The following is a 6,358-nucleotide window of genomic DNA, read 5'->3' as shown; positions in this document are numbered from 1 at the left end:
CACATACAGGTCCACCCCTCCCCCCTTCTTGCCTTCTCTGTCTTTCCTGTATAGAGAGAACCCTGGTATTGATATATCCCAGTCATTACTCCCCTTGAACCACGTCTCAGTAACAGCCACTACATCTATATTCTCAGATGCCATTATAGCCTCAAGTTCATTGATCTTATTCCCTAGACTGTGAGCATTTGTAGACAAGACTCTGAGCTTGTCATTCCTTAACCTTTGTGCTACTGGCCTCTTCTGGCATTGTTCCGGGGGGCAGTTGGACTGCTGGATTATCACTCTTTTGCCCCCCTTTCCTAGTTTAAATGCTTCTTAGCAAATACCTGGAACTGTTCACCGAGGACATTCGTTCCTTTGAGAGAAAGATGCAAACCATCTTTCTTGTACAGTTCTTTTCCATTCCAACAAGAGCTAACATGAGACACAAAGCCAAACCCTTGGTTCAGACACCATTCACCAAGCCATACATTGAATTCCTTAATGCGCATCTTCCTGTCATGCTGAAGGTTATGCACAGGCAAAACTGCAGAGAATGAAACAGTTGATGCAACCTCCCGTATATCCTTTCCAAGTGTGTGAAAAGCTTCTTTCACCTTTGAAACCTCATTGCAAGCCAGATCGTTTGTCCCAAGATGGAGAATAACATCTACTTCCCTTTCCTGCTTTGCTTGCCTAACAATATTAAGGATCCGTCGTCTATCCCTGCTAGCGGTAGCACCAGGGAGACATCTCACAACAGCATTCTCCTCAAACTTCACACCTCTTATGATGGAATCGCCCACCAACAGCTGCTTACTATCAATCCTCACCTTCTCCTTTTTGTCTTTGGCTGCAGTCTTACATACTTTAGGCATGGGAGATGATTGTTTCTCACCCACTGTGCTTGAGCCATCCTCCATGTTGCTCTTGCACTCTGAAAGTGCTGCAAATGAATTATGGAGAGCCACAGACTGTGGGACATGCCTTCTATCCACAACTCTCAGTCTACCAGAACCTACAGTAACCCATCTCCCTATTCTAGGGGGCCTCTGTGGCAGTGGCATTGCAATGTTCTCAGCCTGAGTTTGTTTAGTGGTTAATTTAAAAATCTCATATTTCAAAAAGTTAATTTCCTGCTGCATTATGGAGAGCTGTCTACAGATCAGACAGTATCCAAACCTCTGAAGAGTGGAACCTGAAATAAAAGCACAACAATTCCTGCACAGAACCAGGTCTGCCATTGTAAAGAGGGGAAAGATTTTAAACAAACAAATCTTACTTGTTTAGATTGTATCCACCTCCAGATTACCTCCTGAATATCTCAATGCTCTTGTAAATCAGCTCTTGGTAAGCAGTCTTGGAAAAGCAGCAAGCTATAATTAGCAAGCTAATACTGTGTGGGTATATATACACACCCTCCCACAAAGGCTCCTCCCCCAACAGCAAATTAACACCTTACTTGCCTATGCTCATTTGCAATCAGACAATAGAGATCCTGTGTCTAGCAAATTCCTTACCTCTCTTGAAACACAGTGTCTGAGTATTGACCAGAAACACCACTGAAGTTCTGCTACAGTGGAAAAACTCTGCTACAGTGGAACAGCTCAGCGATTGGAGCAGGCACCTTGTTCTGATCACCGCCTGCCGCGCGGCGGTGATCGGAGATACACAGGACGTACAGGTACGCCCTGTGTCCTTTAGTACCAGGAATCAGGGCGTAACTGTACGCCCTATGTCCCAAACAGGTTACAGGCCCCAAAAACGATGCATTCGCCGTACAGAAAAGATCAAGTGATTATGTAGCTGGAGGTATATTAGATGGTCATTGGATAACTATTTTACTGTAGTCCACTACAAATACATGTCAAATACATATGTTTCAAAGAACTAAAAATATAAAATTGGATTAAAAACATGGCTAACGAAATCCCCCCTCTTGAATAAACCCCAAATGATAATAGGTGAAATTCAATAACACGTGGTCGTCACAGGTGTTGAATTCCTCCGAGGTCCCAACGATTAGGCATTCACTGTACAGAAAAGATCAAGTGATTATGTGGCTGGAGGTATATTAGACGGTCATTGCATAACAATTTTACTGCAGGCCAGTGGAGTACAGGCCCCAAACAATAGGCATTCACCGGACAGAAAAGGCCTTTTATGCCGCTGTATTTATATAAGACAGGAACCATTCTTTGTTCTGGGTGTTGGCGGATATGTGTGGGCTGGCATGAGGAAATTCAATTAAACGTGGTCGTCACAGGTGTTGAATTCCTCCGAGATCCATGCCTCATTCATTTTTAGAAATTTGAGGTCGTCCACACTGTCGTGAGCTAGGCGAGTGCGCTTATCGGTCACGATCCCCCCTGCTGCGCTGAACGTCCTTTCGGACAGGACATTTGATGTCGGGCTGAACCAAGACTGGAGCCATCTGAAAACAAATTTTTAAGGGTATCAAAGGCCCGACAGGCCTCCAACAACCAGTTAACCAGATCAGAACCTTTTTTAGTTAAGTCAGTAAGGGGCTTGGCAATAACAGAAAAATTCTTTATGAATTTACGGTAAAAATTGGAGAATCCTAAAAAACGTTGGAGTGCCTTTAAGGAGGATGGTCTTAGCCAGTCTTGGATAGCCTGAACCTTACTGGGATCCATTTTAAATGAATGAGGACTCCAAACAAATATTTCTCTAATTTAACGGACAGATGATTCTCCCTGAGGATTTTAAGAACCAATCTAATGTGAGACACATGAGAATCCCAGTCAGGTGAAAAGACAAGAATATCATCGAGATAAACAATCATAACTTTGCCGATGAGTTCTCTAAAAATGTCGTTCATGAAATTCTGAAACACAGCTGGGGCATTGCAAAGACCGAATGGCATAACAAGATACTCAAAGTGTCCCTCTGGAGTACTAAAAGCAGTTTTCCACTCATCTCCCTCTTTAATTCGAACTAGGTTATACGCTCCTCTCAAATAAAATTTTGAAAACCACGAAGCACCCAAAATCTGGTTAAACAAATCAGGAATCAACGGGATGGAATACTGATTCCTAATACTGATTTTATTCAAATTTCTATAGTCAATGCAGGGCCTGAGACCACCGTCCTTCTTTTTAACGAAAAAGAATCCTGCTCCCAGGGGAGAGGTGGAGGGCCTAATATGTCCCTTCTTGAGACTCTCCAGGATATAGTCTTTCATGGCCCTGCGCTCGGGACCGGAAAGATTATAAATCCGTCCTTTAGGAAATTTGGACTCTGGTACCAAGTCAATAACACAGTCATAAGACCTATGGGGAGGGACAGTATCTGTCTCAGTGGTAGAAAAAACATCTGAATAATCAGAAATAAAATGAGGAATAATATCTGATGAAACCCCAGCTTGAACTACGGTTAAGCAAGAACTACAGTTAGGCCCCCATCTCTCTAACTCGCCCGAACTCCAGTTAATGACCGGATTGTGTTGCTGAAGCCAGGGCATACCCAGGACTACCTGAACAGGAAGATTCTCTAAAACAAAGAAAGAGCATTTCTCTGAGTGGCAGACCCCCACAGACAGGGTAACCTCCGGACTACGGAGTTTTACCGTGCCCCCTAGCAGGGGGGTAGAATCGATGGCGACAACAAATTTGTAATCAATAAAACTAAAAGCTGACCCTGAATCCACAAAGGTATTTCCTGACCCCTTTAAGACTCCAAAGGCAATAGAAACCGGCAACAATAATTTACTTCTTACCACCTCCGGGAGTACCTTGTCCTTGGATACTTCAGACTTGGATGACTTTCCAGAAGGCGGAGCTTTAGGACACTGACGGATCTAGTGGTCGGGATCCCCACAATAAAAACAAGAGCCCCGACGACGGCGTAGCTCTCTTCGTGTCATCCCGAGTTGCATGGGCTCGTCCGAAACAAATGCTCTCGCTGTCTCTCTCTGATCCGTCTATCTAGTCTGATGGCTAGCGTCATGGTCTCCTCTAACGAGTCAGGACAGGGAAAACAAACCAGCATGTCTTAACTTCTCAGTCAAGCCTGTCCTAAATTGACATTTGAGCGCTGGTTTGCTCCAACCCCAGGGAGCGCACCACTTGCGGAACTGCGTACAATAATCCTCCACGGGACGATTACCCTGAGTGAGGGCCTTAAGATTGGATTCTGCCACAGAGGCTCGGTCTGGTTCATCATAAAGAACCTCTAACGCCTGGAAGAAGAGGTCCACAGAATTAAGACAAGGGTAATCCAGAGGCAAAGAAAAGGCCCATTCCTGGGGGTCCCCTTGAAGCAGGGAGATGATAATACCAACCCTCTGTGGATCAGGACCAGAGGAGTGAGGACGTAGTCGAAAATAAAGTTTACAGCTTTCCTTGAAAGCTGAAAAACTTTGGCGGTCACCCGAAGACCGATCGGGTAATTTAATGTGTGGTTCTACCTGAACGGTGGCGGGAGCAAGAATGGGGGGAGTTCGGACGGTCTCCTGAACCTGTTGTCTCTCCCCAAGTTCCTGTACTATTTGAGCAAGACCCTGCACATGTTCGGTGAGGCTCTGTAGAGGGTTCATGCTAAATTAAGGCCTGTGATTCTGTCACAGGGTAGAGTCGCGGGTATAAAGATAGAGCGGAGGTGCACCCTCTGAGCTGCCACCCGGTCCCCTGTCCCTGCCTACTTGCACCACCTGCCCTAGGTGATGGGGCGCAACTGGGCGACAGTCCCTGACCTGAGTAAGTGCAAGCAGAGAGATAGAGACAGCAGGGAAGCAGACAGCCAATGAGAGGTAGCACTAGAGCGGACAGAGAGGTGGAACATGCAAGGTACCACCAAAAACGAAAGGGCGAGGCGGGTCAACTAGCCGGGGTCAGTCCAGGAGGTCACGTCAGTACAAGAGAAGAGGCAAAGACAAAATTCAAAAGCAAGCTGAGGTCAAAATCCGAGAGGTAGCGTCAAGGTTCAGGGAGCAGGCAGAAGAGGTGTCAGGAAGCAGATCAAGGGTCAAATCCAAAGGTAAGCTAAATAACAATAATAATACACAGCCTAAGGGACCAAAATCACAGGCAACCTGTAGCCAGCAGGTTGCCTGTATTTATAGTGGAGAGTGAGGGTCATGTGAGGTGGCCAGCGTCACATGACCAACAGACAAACAAGTCGAGCACCGAGTGATCAGCTCGGCGCTCAAGGCAGACCTAGGAGCAGGGAGCCTCCCAGCTAGCAAAAGCCGCCCTGGGAACGAGGCTGAACACAGATCCTCGCTCCCGAAGCTAAGCAGCAGGTCTGCGGCTGACGGGAGACCAAGTGCGCCTTCGGCGCCCCGTTACAATACCAGTCCTTAAAAGGACTTTGGTGGCCCTATTAGCTAGCGTTTGGTGTCCCTAACAGTCTGTCCCTGCTCCACGCAGCAACCTCTCCCTACACTGGCAAAAAACTGAATGTAAAATGGCTGCCAGATCGGGTTTATTTATAGGGTGGGGGGTATGTCCATGTACTGAAACGTCTCAATTGGCTGTCCTGTCCCACCTGATGGATGTCATGGGTCAAAGTTCGGCACAATGTAAAAGAATATGGCGCTGGCGGACATCGCCATATGTTTGCATGTTCGGCGAACCGCGAACGAGCAAAGTTCGCCGCGAGACGACTGCCGGACGAACCGCAAGGCCATCTCTACTTTATATATCTGAAGTTCTATGTACTTAGCAAAAAGACTTTGTTATGTTTACTTCTAGCCTCATTCTTCAATAGGCCTCATGCACACGACCGTTGTTCTAGTCCGCATCCGAGCCGCAGTTTTCTACAATGGGCCGCCTGTTCCGTTCCCCAAATTGCGGAAGGCACACGGGCGGCTTCCATGTTTTGCGGATCCGCAACTTGCGGACCGCAAAAAAACGGAACAGTTGTGTGCATTAGGCCTTAGTCTGTATTTGCTTATTCAATGTTAGATGTGGTTCCTGCAATAATTATATACTTTTAATCTTATCAAAATATTATAAATATTAATTAGAAAGAGGAGTCTAATTGGTTATTGTATCAAACTTTTATCAGACTTAACGTAATAGTACATTTTCCAATAAATACATCACTTACCGGTATTATCACTATTATACTTTTTATTTTTTCTGTGTACATTAATATATAATTGTGCATGATTAATCAATTATTATTAAAGGGGTTCTGCAGTTTGTTTAAACTGATGATCTATACTCTGAATAGATCATCAGCATCTGATCGGCAGGGGTCCGACACCAGGGACTACCGCCGATCAGCTGTTTAAAAAGGCAGTGGCGGTCCAGGAGCGCTGCAGCCTTCTCACTGTTTACCGCAGGCCCAGTGACGTCACGACTAGTATCAACTGGCCTGGACGCGGCTAAGCTCTGTTGAATGGAGCTTA

Source organism: Bufo bufo, chromosome 3, assembly GCF_905171765.1.
Source record: "Bufo bufo chromosome 3, aBufBuf1.1, whole genome shotgun sequence".
NCBI classification, from domain to species: Eukaryota; Metazoa; Chordata; class Amphibia; order Anura; family Bufonidae; genus Bufo; species Bufo bufo.
This window is presented reverse-complemented; position numbering follows the sequence as displayed.